The sequence below is a fragment of the Delphinus delphis genome, chromosome 18 (assembly GCF_949987515.2).
Source record: "Delphinus delphis chromosome 18, mDelDel1.2, whole genome shotgun sequence".
NCBI classification, from domain to species: domain Eukaryota; kingdom Metazoa; phylum Chordata; class Mammalia; order Artiodactyla; family Delphinidae; genus Delphinus; species Delphinus delphis.
Window position 1 is genome coordinate 43,267,532 of NC_082700.1, and position 19,723 is coordinate 43,287,254.

General features: G+C 36.1%; 1 pseudogene; it reads left to right on the forward strand.

The window, feature by feature from the left end:
• Positions 1-221: 221 nt before the first annotated feature.
• Positions 222-19,117, forward strand: LOC132413613 (centrosomal protein of 78 kDa-like; annotated as a pseudogene).
• The last annotated feature ends 606 nt before the right edge of the window (positions 19,118-19,723 follow it).

The window sequence follows — 19,723 nt, forward strand, 5'->3', positions numbered from 1 at the left end:
TCTCCAGTCAATACATAGTTAAATATTGTGAAATGCACCTTCTAATTTGGATGTGGGAAATTACTCCTCGCAAAGTAAGTTTTCCAGAGATAGCCATGACTAGTGAGAGTTATCCCTTGACTTTACATTTACTTTGAAAAGCAGGAGATAATCTCAGCCTTTGGTAAAATTTATCACTTAATATTGATAAAACTCTCAGAAACCTAGGTATAGAAGGGACCATGCTCCACCTTATAAAAGGTATCCACAAGACAGCTACAGGTAATATTATGCTTAATGGTGAAAAAAGATGTTTTCCACTTTGATCAGGAACAAAGCAAAAAAGCCCTTGACTACAGTACTATAGAACATCACACTTGAAGTCCCAGGCCTCGTCACCTGTGGGATTCAAGCCACGGTCTCTCCCAGGCTTGCTTCAGCCAGCATCTCTATTTTCCTTTGTGTCTCTCCTCACACTTGGACCCCTGGCCTTTAGTCATCCCCACCTGCAGTATTTACAGTGCCCGGCAGGAGTCAGGCTTGAGTGTCTTTTCACAGATGTTCCCTCTGCCGTTAATGCACCTCCTACTCCAACTCTGCATAGCCTCATCTTTCTAGATTCTACTTCAGGGTTATCATGAAGCCGTCACTTAGATATAACTTTTTGCCTCCATAGGCACCTCTGTGCATAAAAGTTATGTTTATTTATCTCATGTGATTGAAATTTTGAGTTTATCCATCTTCCTCCTGAATGAAGGCTTTAAGGGCAGGAGTCGTTTCTACTCCTTAGCACAGAGCAGATGCTCTTTTTCTTTTTATTTAGGTGCTTTTTAATGATGATAAAATGTATGGTTTAAATCACTCATTTTATAATAATTTTGTTTTAGGTTGTGACAGAAATGAAGTTTACAGAAGCCGTGTTCCTGCGATAACAAATAAAGATGTGACCTTCCAGTTGTGTAGAGCTCATAAATGCTGTGTAAGTGCGTCAGGTGCGCTAAGGAACCTGGAGCTAAGTGGGCTACTTCTGAGAGAGAGAGACTTAACCATGTTCACAAAGGTAAGCCTTCATTGTTTCCTGCCAACATTTGATAGTTGCTTTTGGGGCAAACTAAACCAATAAAATTTTAAACTGTTCCTCCCCAGTAAAGAGACTGAATATTTGGTCACTTTGGTGCACCTGTGTCTTGCGAATTGTCCAGCTGGAGATGGAGGTTTAGAAAGTGAGTTTCAGTCTTGTTTAAGTCTCGTCCCATCGGACTGGTCTCGTGATTTCCTACACACCATGTCTGTCTACCTTTTCCTGTCTAGCTTTCCTTGGTGTTGTTCATGCGTAGATTGTCTCCTGTACCTGCTCAAACCTTGGTCCATTCTCATTTGTACCATGGAAGTTTGTCATGCTGGATACTGTCAGAATTAATCTTACTTAAGTTTGTGTTAAGCCACAAACCACGCGTTTTCTATATTTTCTGTTTTTTGCGTGTGTTTATATTTTTATGGTTTCTCTTCAAGAAATAGTATGGGAAGGGAAATAGCAAGATGTAAAGAGCAAAAAAGTCATCATTCTCTTTAAATTGTTAGAACGTCTATCTGCGTCATAATTATAATGCACTGTGGTATGTGTTCAAATAGGAAATATATGTAACGTCCCGTAGGAGCAGCAAATTCAGTTGTGGTGAGGGTGTGTCATGGAGGTAATCACAAAGCAGATGACTCTTTATTGGGGTCCTGAAACGTTAGCGTGCGTGCCCTATGTCCAGTAGTGTTCTGGAGGGGTCAGGAAGCCTGCCTTTCAGTTTGAGGGAACAGAGGGTTTGAGGTTCTCTCTCTTCTATTGCTCTAGTATACTGCATAGCAGCTAATAAAATACTGGGTTTATAGTTGACATTTACATCGCTGATTGATCATCAAGATTGACATGTATCATTGGAACTGAAAATCGGAAGAGTCTTATGCTTTTTAGGTTTTTCTTCTTTTTCCTTTGTCTCAAAAGTATGTCGTACTTTACTGAGTGGTTGGCAATAAAGTTTGCAGTATTCAGTGTATTCCGTTTTAGTACCTAAATAGAATTAAAGTGTTGCTGTAAACTGGAATGAGACTTTGTTACTGACAAGTTTTGGAACACATCAGTTCATCAATTACCTTTTTGGGAATATTGTTGTTAATGATTTTAAAAATGTGGCTGTAAACCTCCAATTGACTCAAGAAAAGCAAATAAGTCAAGATTGACAAATGTATAGGCTCTTCATCTTATTGTGTGTGTGGTTTTTTTTTTTCCTTGTAGTTTTTTGTCAAGGTATAAAGAACTCTATCACTCTTAAGACAGTATACTTCACGGGCTGTAATCTGACATGGCAGGGAGCAGATTACGTGGCCAAGATCTTAAAGGTGATTTTATGTTTAAACTTTCATGGAAACATATGTGATTGAAGCACATTAATACATTGACACAGATGGCAGTTAATTTTTGTCTTTTGATACCTGTGAGTGCATCTTTCATTTTGTTGAAAGAATATGACCAGTTGTCAGTTTGGGATTCTACCATTTAGTAAAGATAGTCCAGTTAATTTTAGAAATAAGAGATTTAATATACAATACATAATAATACTTTTATGTATTTTTAGTTACTGAAAACACTGATCGTGGTGCTGTGCAGAAACTATGCCATTAGAGTCTTCAAGATTTAAATGAATCAAGTGTCTATTAGCTGCTGTAGTTTATAAACTAATAAAAATTACTACATCAGCAACTTGTAAATACAATTTTTCAACTAATGCCTTAACAAGTTTACAGTGGTTCTAATTACTGTACTTAGGCCTAAATTATTTAGTAATTTGGCATGAAGCCTTTTTAGTAGTTTGCTGGTGCAGATCAGGGATAGGTAAACTATGGCTGGTGGGCCAGATCCAGCCTGCCGCCTGATTTTGTAAAGAAAGTTTTTTTGGAACCTAGTCGCACCCATTGTTTACATGGAAGCTATGGCTACTTTCAGCCTACACCAGTGGGGTTGAGTAGTTGCAACAGAAACTGTATAGCCCACAAAGCTGGAAATGTTTAAATTTAGATTTTAAAAATTGAAGAATTCTTTGAGCCTCTACAGGGCAAGTCCACTGACCCCTGGGGGAGAAAACAGTCAAGAACTTGGGTGCCAAAGCCAAATGGCCTGGGTTCAAATTCCCTTTCTCCCTTTTCATAGCTAGTGATCATGGACAAATCACTTAACCTCTAGGCCTCATTTAGGTTTAAATGAACTCATTTGTATAAATAGTGCTTGGCACATACTAAGCACTGTGTAAGTGATTGCTGTTATTTCTGCTTGGAGCTTTTATAAGCTATTGTTAATAGGAAAATGACACTAATGATTTTCCTTTTAGAGTGTCAAAGGCACTTTGAGTCTTTTATTTTTTCAAGAATGTAACAAGACTTTTCTCATTTAAAGTCAGTATTCCCTGTTACCAGAATTTATTTTATGAATAAAAAGAATTGAATGTCTTTAAGACAAGACTTGTGGTTAAATGTCAAACCATTATTTTCCCAAGGCACATCAAACTGGCTGTGCATAGTCCAGGCCTCTGAAGTTTGTGTGCATACCCTAGGTAGCATGTGAGATCCATGTTGTGAATATAGTTTTAAAAATAATGTCTGGGAATTCCCTGACTGTCCAGCAGTTAGCACTCTGCGCTCCCAATGCAGGGGACGTCGGTTCGATCCCTGCTCAAGGAACTAGATACCACATGCAATAAGTAAAAGATCCGGCAGGCCGCAGCTAAAGGCCCGGCACAGCCAAACAAACAAACAAACAAATAAATAAATATTTTTTCAAAATAAATAAAATAAAATAATGCCTTAGGAGTTAGGGCAACAAAATATTAGAACTTATTTAGCTTTGTATCATGAAAAACTATCTGTGTAGTTTATAATGTACGTAAGTTAAACGTATAGAACTTTGTGTATATAATTTGTTAAAAACGAAGATGCATATTAAAAAGTTTTCTTATGGGTTGCCCAGTCAGGTGTTTGGAGACCTTTGGAGGACAGAATGATGAAATTTAGAACCTCAGCAATGATAGAATTTAGAACCAATTCCCTGACTTAGAAGATAAGGAAAATAATTCTTAGACTGTAATTGAGTTGTCCAACTTTACATAACTGTTCAAAAACAGGTCATTCAGTGGCTGGAATCTAATCACTGACCGACTAGAATGTGGGTCACTGGACTCGTAAAGCAGAACTGACTGTTTAATTTCTCAGCTTGATTCTCCTGGCACATATGCTTGATACGTGTGTGTGTAAATCTCTGACATAATAAGCCATACTCAGTAGGCACACCCTGTTTCCTTATTGAAGCATCTTAATTTTGTCCCATTAAATCTTTGAAGTATCAGACTATCAGAAGGCATGAAGAAACCTGGGCTGAGAGGCTTCGTTCCGGGAGACCTGATCTTGACTGTATGCCTGGTTGGAGGCGTATCCCTCTGAACTGCAACAAGCTCATTGGTGACCTGGGTTCGTGTTTTTGCAGAATCTCTTAGTGAGGATTTATGGCTTGGAGGTAAATTCTAAAATTGAAAATATTGAATTTTTGATATAATATATGCTTAGCTTTTGGCATGATACTGTTGTGATAGGATTTTTTTCAAAGCCTCATTTTTCTGATAGCTTTTATGTTGCTTTTAAACTTTCTCTAAGAGTTGCATGTATTCTTTACATATTCTTTTATGTTGCTTTTAAACTTTCTCTAAGAGTTGCATGTATTCTTTACAGAAAACTCTGTATTCTTTACAGAGTTGCATGTATTTCTTTACAACTCTTTCTCTAAGAGTTGCATGTATTCTTTAACTTTCTCTAAGAGTTGCATGTATTCTTTACAGAAAATACACAGTAACAAGAGAACAATTACCTATAAGCTTAATACCCAGACATAAGCACTGTTCATTTTGGTGTATATATTTTCAGTCCTTTTTTAATATATAAATATATTTGTACACTTAGGGATTACTAAACTAGAATTGTAGTATACTTGCTATTTCATATTCCTGCTTTTTTCACTTAATGAGGTATCACGTAATATTCCATCATATTGATGTCCCATAGTTTAATCAATTCTTTGCAATTATATTTAGACAGTTTGCTTTTCCCTGTCACAAGCAATGTGAATATGTTGTATATACGCCTCTGTGTCCATCGGGCTTACTTGTGTAGAATAAGGTACTACAAGTGGAATGACTGTGACATATTTTTAACACTTTTGATACACATTGCCAAATCACCACCCAGAAAGGCTATGCCAATTTGTAGTCCACCCCAAGAGTGGATGTGAAGCCTGCCTCTCACAAACACTGGCTGGTAACACTTTTAAAAAACTGAAAGACTACAAAAATGAGTACCTCTCCCTTTTTTATGTAAGTGGGATTACTCCAAATTTTATACCTTTTTTCAGTTAATTTAGTATGACCATCTTAGCAAGTCAGTAAATTTGCATCTACTGCATCATTTTTTGTGACTGTTCAATGTTCCGTTATATGAATATGCCAGGGTACACATAGCTTATCCAATCTTGTATAAAAGGTATGTCCAGTTTTTCAGTTACAAAAAGTACTCTGATATATATCCTTACCTATATCTCTATTTCTTTTGGTTAAATTCTTAGAGAGTTGTTGCATCAAAAGGGTATAGACATTTTGAAGACTTTTCTTACAGAATCGTGGCTTAATCTGATAGGAGAATAACCACATTTTGTTTTATTTTGTATTCATTTGATTTACTGGTGAGCTTTACTGGCTGTTTGTATTCATTTGGCTAGTTTGTTAATGACACCGTGTGTCCATTCTTCTGCAGTGACAGTTTGTAAGGGTTCTATCATATCCTGTCAGATCCATATGTCTGACTTGTTATTTCTGTATGTCACGGGGTGTTGAAAGACTCCAGTTATTTTAATGTGATGGTCTACTCAACACTTAAATAAATGACTCATGATAGTTTCCTTTCATGTAATAGTCTTTAATATCTTTGCTTTTGTGATGATCCCTTTTGTTTGAATGAGTAGGTTGTTCAGCCCCAGAACTACTAGAAGTCATGAACATTTGTTCTGGTTTTTGTCTGACGTTTTACCGCGAGAGTTCTTGACCATGATACTTTCATGATAGGTTTTTAGTATGTATTCTCTATTCACACATTGTTTGAATTTGTTATTATTTGTATCCTAGAAAACGGTACTTTTGGGCTTCCCTGGTGGCGCAGTGATTGAGAGTCCGCCTGCCGATGCAGGGGACACGGGTTCGTGCTCCGGTCCGGGAAGATCACACATGCCGCGGAGCGGCTGTGCCTGCGAGCCATGGCCGCTGAGCCTGCGCGTCCGGAGCCTGTTGCTTGGCAACGGGAGAGGCCACAACAGTGAGAGGTCCACGTTCCGCAAAAAAACGAAAACAAAAACAACAACAACAAAAACGGTTCTTTACTAATGTTGTACGTCCCTTATGTTTTTAGCAGATAATTTACTAATTAAAGTGAGTTATACTTGTAAATTGTTCTCATCTCTACTCAGAAAGAGGTGAACCTAGATACTAAGACTGCTTCCACCCAAGAGCATTGTTTCCTTCTTGTGCAACCTCTGAATTCTTGCACGGAGTACTTTATTCATTTGTCAGTTTCACACGTAAGTATTTTAATACCTATTGTGTGCCAGACACGTGTTTAGGCACTAGAGATAAAGCAGTGAACCAGACACACAAAAGTCTTGCCCTCATGGAGCTTACATTCTAGTGAAGGAGTTCAGATAGAAATGAGTAAATGGAGAAGTAATATAATTTTAGATAGTAGGAGGTGCAAAAATATCTTAATGTAAAGAGAGTGAGCGGGGTCATGTAGGACTCCGTTGGACAGGTTTGTTAGGGGACAGCTTCACTGGAGAAGTGGCATTTGAACGGAGACCTGAATGAAGAGAGGAGCAAGCCATGGAAGATCTGGGGTAAACACATTCCAGGACAAGGAGCCCATGAGTATGCAGGCATATAGGTGGATGGAGTATTTAAGGAAAAGCAAGGAGGCAATGAGTATGTAGGCAGGTAGGTGGGTGGAGTATTTAAGGAAAAGCAAGGAGACCAACATGGTCAGAGGACTGAGTGCAGAAGATGTGGTATGACATGAGGTCAAGGAGCTAGCGAGGGGTCTGATCTTGTAAAGTCTTGAAGGCCAGAGTAAAGATTTGGATTATTCTAAATGAGTAGAGGGTTTTGAACTTGTAAATGGCATGATCCAAATAGTATCTGAATGAGGGAACCTGGTATAGAGGATGGACTTGGGAGGATAAAGAAGAGAAACAGGGAGAGCAGTTAGGACACTATCACAGTGGTCCAAAAAAGAGATGTTTATGGCTTAGTTTAGGCTGGAAGTTTGGAGCAAGTGAAAAGTGGCTGAATTCAGGTTGTGTTTTGAGGATGTAACTAACAAGGCTTGCCCATAGATTAGATGTGGGCTATGAAGGGAATAGTAACAAGGAGACAAGTCGTTGATGATTATGTGTGCAACTGGGTGGTATCACTTAGAAAAAGGGAGCTGATGGGAGGAGCAGCTTTTGCGGGAATATCAGGACTTTGGTTTGTTATCTTAGATGCCCTTTATGTATCTAAGTGTCTGGACAGTGCTCAGACTGTACTTTCTATCCAAAGGTATCCAAAGCCACTTTAGATGCAAAATGTTTAAAGCTGACCATTGCTGCTGCCAAAATAGTAGCCACTGGAGGCAGTCTGCAAGATGGCATCTTAGGTTTCTGAGGAAGAAATTAGAATACACAAAGGGGGAGATAAGTGTATAATTACATAATGTAGATTTCATGTTTAAATTTATGGGAAAAGCAATAATTAGTTGGCTTTTGGTTTTAAATCTAAATAGCCACTCATTGGGAACTAACTACTCTAATTTCCATTTGTTTTACCTTAGATCATTGTGTGATGAAAGCAGTTATCCAAAAAGTTCTCCAGGTGGAAGGAGTGCCAAGTCAGAGGTATATCACATGTTTCAGTTCTCTTGGAAGAATTTCTCTTTAATGGCTTGTTTTTCTTTCTTTCTTAAAAGAAAATTATCAAGGTACTTTCTGCCATCTTAAAACTAAGTTTTTAGTCAAATGAAATGGCTTTTCTGTTTTTGAAAATGTTGTGTGATGCTTTAATTTAGGTTCCCAGAAATGCAGATTGAAAACCTTTTATTAACTTAAAGTATCTTAATTTCCAATGAAGATCAAACCCTCCTAAATTACCTGAAACTTAAATGGCATATTTGTCATTTCTGTCTCAGTACCAGTGGATAACTTCTCCATCGTGAAGGAACCATCCAAAGCTGCTAGACAGAAAAAGAGAACTCTAATTTGGGGAAGTGATCGAAAAGGAAAAGCTACGATTAGAGTTGGTAACTCTTTCTGAACTTATACCCCTTATGTTTTCTGGTGTGCTAAAATTAAAGCAGCCAATATTAACCACATGCATATTAGGAAGCCAATGATTATTTTGAGACTTATGAGAATTTATAGAATATAGATATAATAAATGAATTTAAAGAGATGTTAATATTAACCAACAGTATTGTTTGGATCTCATAAAAACTTCGTTATTTTGAAAATATTTCCTGGTTGATAATTACTTCTGACACTTTGCAGTTGAAATTTGGGGTGCACTTTGATGATAATTTTAGTAGTGGTCCTTTTGAGGAATGATTTTTTTTAAATGCAGAATTACCTTTTGCTCTACAAGAAACAAAATTTCTTCTCAGTTCCAACCTTCCCATTGTTTCCTGCTCCTTTCTTAGAGATGCTTACCTAAATTTTTGAATCAGGTAATATCTTGTTTCTCTGAATGATTAAAAAAACTGGAAATATGTATGATCCTTATAAAAGACTTCTACAGACATGTTTATTTACCTAGATTGAACATTTTAGAAAACTATTTTCTAAATGTTTACTGTAATGTATATTTAATTTTCCAAATGGTAGTTAACCCAGGATATTACAACTAAGCCTATTATTTTGTTATGAAATGTAATTGTAATAAAAAGCTTTTGCACAGCCAACGAAACCATAAAGAAGACGAAAATACAACCTTCAGAATGGGAAAAAATATTTGCCAGTGAAGCAACTGACAAAGGATTAATTTCCAAATTTTACAAGCAGCTCATGCAGCTCAATATCAAAGAAAAAAACAACCCAATCCAAAAATGGGCAGAAGACCTAGACATTTATCCAAAGAAGATACGCAGATTGCCAGCAAACACATGAAAGAATGCTCAACATTATTAATCATTAGAGAAATGCAGATCAAAACTACAATGTGGTATCACCTCACACCAGTCAGAATGGCCATCATCAAAATATCTACAAACAATACATGCTGGAGAAGGTGTGGAATAAAGCAAACCCTCTTGCACTGTTGGTGGGAATGTAAAATGATACAGTGACTATGGAGAACAGTATGGAGCATCCTTAAAAGGCTAAAAATAGAGCTTCCATATGATCTAGCAATCCCACTATTGGGCATATACCCTGAGAAAAACATAATTCAAAAAGAGTCATGTACCACAATGTTCATTGCAGCTCTATTTACAGTAGCCAGGACATGGAAGCAACCTATGTGTCCATTGACAGAAGAATGGATAAAGAAGACGTGGCACATATATACAATGAACATTACTCAGCCATAAAAAGAAATGAAATTGAGTTATTTGTAGTGAGGTGGATGGACCTAGAGTCTGTCATACAGAATGAAGTAAGTGAGAAAGAGAAAAACAAGTGCCATATGCTAACACAAATATATGGAATCTAAAAAAAAAAAAAAAAAAGGTTTTGAAGAACCTAGGGGCAGCACAGGAATAAACACGCAGACGTAGAGAATGGACTTGAGGAGGGGGAAGGGTAAGCTGGGACGAAGTGAGAGATTGGCATGGGCATATATACAGTACCAAATGTAAAATAGATAGCTAGTGGGAAGCAGCCACATAGCACAGGGAGATCAGCTCCGTGCTTTTTGACCACCTAGAGGGGTGGGATAGAGCAGGTGGGAGGGAGACACAAGAGGGAGGAGGTATGGCGATATATGTATATGCATAGCTGATTCACTTTGTTATAAAGCAGAAGCTAACACACCATTGTAAAGCAATTATACTCCAATAAAGACGTTAAAAATAAATAAATAAAAATAAAAGTGAAGCCACCCACAAAAAAATAAATAAACCATAGGAAAATAATACCTATTGTTTACCAAATATTTTCTAAAAGAAAATATTTTGATCAGTTTCTGATTGGATATCCTAGGTTATTCAGACATTTCCTAGTAGTTTGCATTTCTCTATCACTTTTTAAATTTATCTATTCTGCTTGAGATTGCCACTCTTCTTATTAATTTACAATAGCTGCATGTTACTTTATGATTTATCAGTTTCCAGCCCAGCAAATCTATTGAGAGAGCACAGAACTCTGATAAATGTAAAATATGCACTAGTGTAATGTTTTTTGGTTTTTTTGTTGTTGTTTTGTTTTTTACAGTATGCGGGCCTCTCACTGTTGTGGCCTCTCCCGTTGCGGAGCACAGGCTCCGGACGCGCAGGCTCAGTGGCCATGGCTCACGGCCCTAGCCGCTCCGCGGCTTGTGGGGTCTGCCCGGACCGGGGCACGAGCTCGTGTCCCCTGCATCAGCAGGCAGACTCTCAACCACTGCGCCACCAGGGAAGCCCTAGTGTAATGTTTTTTTAAGAACACCTGATGAATGTTAGCTAAGAAAATTAGTAAAGCAGGGGCTTCCCTGGTGGCGCACTGGTTGAGAGTCCGCCTGCCGATGCAGTGGACACGTGTTCGTGCCCCGGTCCGGGAAGATCCCACATGCCGCAGAGCGGCTGGGCCCGTGAGCCATGGCCGCTGAGCCTGCGCGTCCGGAGCCTGTGCTCTGCAACAGGAGAGGCCACAGCAGTGAGAGGCCTGCGTACCGCAAAAAAAAAAAAGAAAATTAATAAAGCAATAGTGATTTTGAAACCAACGAAGGTTTTAAGAAGCTATTAATAGGGATATTCAAGAAAATATTAAAATATTTTGATACACTCTATTTACAGTATGAGCATATAATTTGGTTACCTTACTTTAGGTGAATGCAATAAAATATGTTTAAGGAGTAATCCATCCATATTAGACATTGTATAATATTTTGTTAAAATGAGTACATCTTTTCAATTTTCCCCTTGAATAAAACATATTCCAGATATGCCTAGCTTGAGTTGAAACTTAGAGTGAAATACAATGACATTAGTCTGGTTATCAAAATTATATAAAATTTTAAGGTGTTAGAATAACTAACGTTTCCGCCCATTTACCTGTTTAACAAATATTTATGGAGTGAACATTATTTGTCAGTCACTGTTCTGAATGACCAGAGTGCTCTGGTACTCAATTCAGTTAAAGTCTCTGATCTTAAAGAGGTTCTATGCTAATAGGGTGATACAGATAAACTTTCTGTGTGTGTGTGAGACATATGTGAGATAGTGCTAAGTGTTGTGTAGGGAATTAAAGTAAGTAATGTGATAGTGACTTTTTTATTTCCTTAGATTGGATGGGCAAAAGGATGACATTTAAGAGGAAATTTGAAGGTCAAGGAATTCACCATAGAAAGAGGAGAAGGAAGAATATTCCAGGAAATCAGAACACCTATCTCAAATATTCTTAAGTGGTTAAGAGCTTTTCATATTTGAAAAACTAAAACTGTAGTGTGAGTTTAACACAGTAGGTAAGATGAAGAGTAATGAGATATATGGCTAGGGCCAGACCACCTAAGTCTTTCATAAGTTAAGGGAAGGAGTTTCAATCTTTCCCCCCTTCCCAATGTAGTTGCTTTCCTTCTTTCCTTCCTCCCTTCCTTCCTTCCTTCCTTCCTTTCCCTTATTACAGTAATCTCAGTGAGAGTTGACAGTGGCGTTTGTTAAGGTGGTAGTAATGTATATGCAAGAACATAGGTAGAGTCCATATATGTTTAGAGGCAGCATAAGTGGAATTTTCTGATGTAATCAGTGTGGAGAGTGTAGTTGGGAAGGAGAAGTATCAAAGGGAACACAATTATTTTAGGTTTGACAACTGGATGCTAGTGTTTCCTTTCACAAAATTGAAAGAGTGAGGGACATGCAATTTAAGTGATGGCAGAGTCAAGATTTTTATTTTGCCTTTTTTAGTTTTGAGATGTTTGTTTTGTTGAAGCATCAAGTAAATAATTATTGTTATGAGTCTAGTTTCTGGGCTAGAAGTTAAGGTAGGAAACATAGCTTTTAAAATCATCTCTGCATTCACAGATTTTTTTCCCTAGAAACAATTATATACCTACTTAAAATAGTCTCAATCACTGGTTTTATATGCATAAGAAAGAAAAAAATTTTTTTTAATTTTCATTTAAAAATAGCATATTGACCATAGGACATTTTAAAGCAAAGAATGAAAGCAATAGTGCCAACACAAATTAACATAACGATTAAGATTTTAGTGTACTTGTATCTATTTTTAGATTGCCTATGTAAAAAAAAAAAGTTATAAAGGTGAGAATATTCACTGGCTAAAGCTAAAATATCACCAAACAACTTTTGTTTAATTAGGAAGTTATTTTTTCTTTAACAATAGTTCTATTTACTAGAACAATAGTTCTAGTAAAGAGCACATTCTTACCCCATTCATCTTTTACAAAATCCCTGTCCCCCGTGCTATTTTCTTTATAGGACTTTGGACTCAACAGCACAGTAGATGATAGAAACAGAAGTGAATGTAGCTATAATGGCTACTGTATACCTAGATGCAGTGTATAGGAGAAGCATCATATAGAGCAAAATATCCCAATCTGCTACACTTACCCAAACCTTAGCATTTTATCTCATGCCTGTTTTGCAGGATGCAGCTACTTTTCTGTACTTAATTGAATTTACAATAGTTTGCTGATGGCCAGGATTCCATATTTCCCCACATTATCCTCTTAGCATCTGCCTTTTTCATTCCTCGATCATTGTCTATAAGATTAAAAACTCTACTCTGAGCAAAGCCTTGTTTTTACCCCATGCTCTGCCAACCTGGAAACAGCTCCAGAGTCTTATCTCATATTTATACAGAATGCCAAATTCTATTCCCTTAATTGCCTCAGCTGGGGAGCGAAGAGTGCATAAAACAGCTGGTGGCAAGTGTGTATATAGCAAATAGGTAGGGCAGACTCTCCTGCAAGATGCAATGCTGTATTAAGAATTTTGCAGTTAGGGGCTCTTTCCTCTGGAGGAAACCAACCCAACTAGTTCTGTTAAAACTCATTTACTATACACAACCACCTTCCAGATGGTAGCCTCTGACACCACAAAGTGCCAGAGGCAGAGCTGTGACTGTAAGATGTACATGTGGATGTGATAGGGTAAGAAATACTTTTTTTATTAGCAACTGAAGAAAGTATTTATGAAATGGAGACTTTGTGGCTGCTCTTCACACTCGGTGGTAATGCTGCTGTGCTTTGCAATCAGCATAAACCTGAATTCTATTTTGCTCATTTGTACATGTGTTAAAGGTCTTTTTTAGAGCTTCATTGTTTTTCTATGAAAGTGTAACATGCTTTTGAAGATGAAAATTCTACAAAGTTTTTTATATTTTGTTCATAATATCTTTTATTTTGAAGAGCGTTCTATTTCTAAACCTATGAATTTAGATCACTATGAAGTTTAATTCTAGTAGAAAGCCATTATCACTTTGTCTGTTATCTTTGTTTTCATTTTTCAGCCTTAGAGAATGAAAGGCCACATTTACTGTGCACCAATAATATTTTTATTCATGACTCAATTCCATCCTCATGTATTTTCTATTGATTTCAAAATTAGACCCAAACTTGGATAAGTCATATAGGACATAGGAAAAGGGTTTGAAATTAATAACTTAATATTGCATTCCATATTTGGAATCAATATAATAATCACAATTAAATTTTTTTCTTGATTAGATAATGTCTTGCTAGCGTTATTTTAAAATAAAATTAAATTCCAAAGTTAAAAGGTGCAGATTGCTAATTTGATGCATAAAACACCATATAATTATTTTGATTTTTTAAAAAAATATCTCCCTCATTCAGAAGAGAATGTATTAAAACTAGTAGAATATGTAAACTTTTAAGAAATTCAGAATAGCTATACTGGGAAACTAAATGTTAAAAGTGGTCTTGGGGGTGCATAGTAAATTTTTTTATGATAGCATGATTTTATGTTCCTAGAATATCAGAGTGTTGAGATTAAGACTTCAAGACTTTTCATGGGAGATAAAAGTCGGTTTGTAATATAAATAATTTGACAATTAGCTTTATACATAACTATGCCATTTATTCGTGCATTAAATGTATTATTGGTCTACTATATGCTAGATCCTGCTGATACTGCAAGGGTAGTGTTAAGTCAACTAGCAAACAGGTACAAACTTTAAAATATGGCCCATATAGCAGAAATTAAAAGTGAAATGAAGTGGCTGAAAATTTAAAAGTGCAAAATAAGGCTGCCTAACCCTACTTTCATATAACGTGCATAATGAGGAAACAAGAGAACCAATTATAAATATAATTTGCTAAGAAACTGACATTCAAGAAAGAGAAGGAAATTTACCAATATAGAATAATATAAACAGAAAAAAATGACTATAACCGTGTTCCTCCAATTCTTGGTGACAAATTCATTTGATTTTGATGCATGGAAAGTATGCATCCATCAATTTGCTTTTATTCAGAGATATTTCTGAGAAGGATCTTGCTAGTCTGTTGTGGAAATTAGTTTTAAAAGTTGCATTTGCCAGAATGTCATTCTTGGAATTTGTTTTTAAGTAAATCCCTTTGAGATGATAAAGAAATACAAAATATGAAAAGTTATTTTCAAATCAAATAATAAAATGTTTTTATGTATATTTTATATCCCTACTTAATAATAAAATAATTTGTATTTTCACCAGATGTCGTTATTAGTCCAGATTTTTCTATTTCTCATGTGAGATCAGGCCATTTCATACACTACACATTGGGGAAATAATAGGGAAAAGTGAAAAATTAGTATTTATAAGTTTGTGATAGTCCTAGATAATAGGAACTCAAGTAGATTGTTTCTTCCATGTATTTCATAGAGGGAACAGGTGGATTTTTTGACTATATATTCATTTCTATCCTACAAAATATATTTAGTTATAGATATTAAAGGATGTCATGAAATTTGGCACAGATGAAAAAGAACAAATTTCTCAGAGTGTGTGTATATAAACACTCATTTATGAGAAATTATAGACACTGCATTAAAATTGAATACTTTATATGTATTTAAATTTAGAATATTTATAAATATATAAAATATTATAATAATATACACTAATAATTATTTTTTAATTAAACTCTAAACTTGTAAGAAATAATGTTGAAATAAATCTAAGATTAAAAAAGGGAAATTGTGATTGTAGGGCTTACTGTTCCACAAAAATCTCACCTTAAACTAAAGGAAAAACAAATATATATTTTAAAATATTCTTTCAGCATGTATTGGCATGTCTTTGTCTCTCTGTTTCTCTTTATAAATATACTTAGTTGACTCACATGCTAATAAAGTAATTAATCGATTGAGTTTGACAACCCAAAATAAATAATACATATATTTATATAAATTATAAGTAATATATATGATATATATTACATATATTTACAGCTAAATATTCTGTTATTAGATAGGCTTTATTTAAAAATAACGTTTATTGATTCTACAGGTTATTACATCTACTTCTATTTTGTTTTTGCTTTAAAGATTTTCTTTAAATAGTCTGATGAAATAAGGTCAATAAGGTCTGGTATATCAATATAGTATAACTTGAAAGCAAAAATGAAAGCACAAATACAATGAATAACTCAATATAGACCTTCAACAAGTTAATAACAATGGTTTCCACTTTTAAATACTGACAAATCATGAAAAATTTGTCTATAAAATTTGTGTTAAAACTTATCAGTTTTAACTCAGCAGCATTGTGGTAAAAATAATTTGTCTATGAAAATGAACTACACTTTTTCGTATTGATAAGCGTATTATAGTATAAAACTCACAGATGCATCTATCACACATTGAATTACTAAAGAAGGATGCTATAGAATTGTATGACTTTTTTAAAAAATCCATTTGATATATATTGAGGTCCTACGGATTATCAACCCCTTAATTAACTGCTGGCAACACAATAATAGACAAAGCAATATCTCATTAGCCTATATGCCAATTTAGAGATCACAATGATCAATTTTATCATTTTCTAGAGAAACAAACCAAAATCCAGCAAGAGTAATGCCTTAGACAAACTCACACAGCATACAAAATTTGCAACAAGTATAAGAAAATCACAAAAAACTGTAGCAGTGTGGGGACATGTAGATTGGAGAAAAATGTGTTACCATTGCAAGGCCTTAAAGTGTTACTGAACTGGTGTACTGGACCCTCTCCAGGGTCCTAACCTGGGACAAGTCCCCTTGTCTCAGCCAGGGAGGTTCTTTTTCCTATCAGATTCTCACAGCCGATAACAAAATGTATGCTGAGACTGGAACAGCACAAGCTTTATGCCATGACCAAAAATAGAGAAGGGGAAACTAGTTCACAAAGGAAATCAACTTCTCAACCCAAGTTGAGTTGGAGACACTAAATATATAGTAGGGTTGAGGTAAAAGAGAGGGATTTGGAAAGCGTAGGAGGAATATTCGTGAGTTATGTGAGAACAGGGGTGTGGTTTGGACCTGGAACTGATGCAACTCTCCTTTTAGTCCTTTTATGGGCTTTTCCAGTTGTTGCCATGGCAATTATCAACTGTCGTGGCACTGGTGGGTGTCATTTAGCATGCTAATGAATTACAATGAGCTCAAAGTCTACTGGAAGTCAAATATTCTGTTATCTTAGGCCTTCTTGGTTTCAATCAGTTCTTGCTTTTGTCTCCTTGCAAGCTTCCTGAAGCACAGCTAAGAGTAAATGGTTTCTCTTCAAGGGAGGGGCAGAGGTATGATTCTGGGGCAACAGTCTTGGTAAAAAACGGCAAGGAGAGGGTGTGGTTGATGAAACCTAAAAAGAGAGGAAGCTATGAAAGGTCATCTGGCAGTAGCTGTGGCCTTCAGCTGAGGGGCTCTGCTGGTACAAAGTGAAAGGAAACTGGAGAAGATCATAATGCAACCTCCCATTCATCTCTCCCTCTGGTCTCCTACTAGACTTCCAGTGTAATATGTTGCCTGAAACCAATTGGAAGCAAGGAGGCTATAGAGCTAAATTAGGTACACTGAACCAGCTCCTATCCTGGGGCACTGAGCAATATATAGCAGGATGGGGAGTGGATCTGGATAGACAAGTGAATGATATCTCTCATCTTCAACACTTTTTACCATCAGTATCTCCTTCTTTTCTTTGCTTAAGTGAAATATTGTGTTCCCCAAACAGTTTTTAATCCTCTATTGTATAATCATACTGTTACTACCCACCTGAAACTTAAAATATTAGCTTTCCAGGGTTCTTTATATGAGATAGTGAGAGGGGGTTGGTAAAATGAAATAATGTTTTTGGATAAAGCATATTGCCTTAGTCTTCTCTTTATGTTTAGTCATGAGGCCTAATATTATAATAATATCCACCTTCTTCCCCTTCCGTGTTCTCTTTAACTTCAGCTGGACAGGCTCTTTCACTTAGTGGAGAAACCCAAATCTTCACTCCATATCATCTGGGTTTTTCGGGACCTTATCTTTATTGAGTTGATCTTATTGGGACTCTCATTCAGGAAGAATTAAAAAGTACCAGAGTGAGTCATAATGGTTAGAAAAAGAAACTTCACTGTCTCTATTGTGAAGCAGTGAGCCAGTTTTTTCTAAGTGCAGTTGATACACAGCCTTCTCCTCTGCTGTAGACTCAATGGATGAGGACCCCAAAATGACAGTCTCAGCTTCTATTTTATCAGAACTGTGACTTACTTCTTTCAGAGAAGCATTCATCCTTTGGTCACTAGGACTTCCCAGCTGATCAAGACTGTAGGGACAAAAGCAAATTTCTTTCAGTCAGTTGATAGTTTTAATAGTGTAATGAGCTACTCCCATCTCCTTTCCTTGGTTTCTATACATTCTGTCTATGGAAGAGATGTCCACATATAGAGACCTTTTGTTTAAGAAATATATTCTATCATGTGGGACAGCAACTTGGTTGCTTGGTTTCCTTAAATTAATTTTTTCTGGCCATTTTTTTAGTGCCAGTTGCTTCTGAATGATGGATAATCATAAGGCCAGTGAATTTGTATGGGAATGAACCTATTTTCTTATGTAGTAGTCATGTTTGGATAAAGTTACCTCTTTAAAACATAGATCTGATTATAACATTCCTGTTTTACAAGCACTCAATAGCTTCTCATTTCCTCCAAAATAAAGCTCAAAACCTATAATATAAAATACACATTTAAGATCAGGCTTTAATTTTTTTTCATTTTTATTCTTTACTAAGAATGTCTAGATTTTCAAATTAAAACTAGATTAGACCACTTGTCACTTACTTTTTCCAACTTTTGTCTATATTTCTGAAGATAGCTAATTTACCATTTTTACTTATCCAACACTCATTATTAAAATTCAGCTCAAAGACTAACTTCTAAATTTGCTAGGACCTGAGGGCAATTATACTTTTTGTTTCCCTTCCCTCTCTTTTTTTTTGTCTGTCAAAATCTCTCTGAGAGCAGTCAATATAAATATACTGCACAGGCAGACCTCATTTTATTGCATTTCACTTTACTGCACTTCACATATATTGCATTTTTCACTAATTGATGGTTTACGGCAACCTTGCTTCTAGCAAGTCTACCTGCACAGTGTTTCCAGCAGTATTTGCTCACTTCTTGTCTGTGTCACATTTTCACAATATTTCAAACTTTTTCTCTATTGTTATATTTGTTATGGTGATCTATAATCATTGACCTTTAATGCTACCATTTTAATATATTGAGGTTCCACAAACCATGCCTATATAAGACAGCAAACTTAATTGATAAATGCTCTGTGTTTTGACTGCTCTACCCACAAGTTATTCCTCAGTGTCACCCCCTCTTTCTCTCTCTCTCACAGGCTTCCTCATTCCCTGAGGCACAACAATATTGAAATTAGGCCAATTAATAACCCTACAATGGCCTCTAAGGTTCAAGTGAAAGAAAGACTTGCAAGTCTCTCACTTTAAATAAAAAGTTAGAAGATTAAACTTAGTAAGGAAGGCATATTGAAAGCTGAGATAGGTTTAAATCTAGGTCTCTTATGCCAAACAGCCAATTTGTGAATGCAAAGGAAAAGTCTTGAGGGGAACTAAAAGTACTACTCCGGTGAACACATGAATGTAAGATAGCAAAACAGCCTTTTTGCTGACATGAAGAAAGTTTTAGTGGTCTGGATAGGAGATCAAACCAGCCACAATATTCCCTTAAGCCAAAGCCTGATCCAGAACAAGACTGTAACTCTTTTTAATTCTATGAAGGCTGAGAATGGTGAGGAAGCTGAAGAAGAAAAGTTTGAAGCTAGCAGAGTATGATTCATGAAGTTTAAGGAAAGAAGCCATCTTTGTAACAGAAGTGCAAGGTGAAAGAGCATGTGCTGGTGTAGAAGCTGCAGCAGGTTATCCAGAAGATCTAGCTTAGAAAATGAATGAAGCAGGCTACACTAAACAACAACAGCCATCAACTAGGCGGTAAGACCCTACA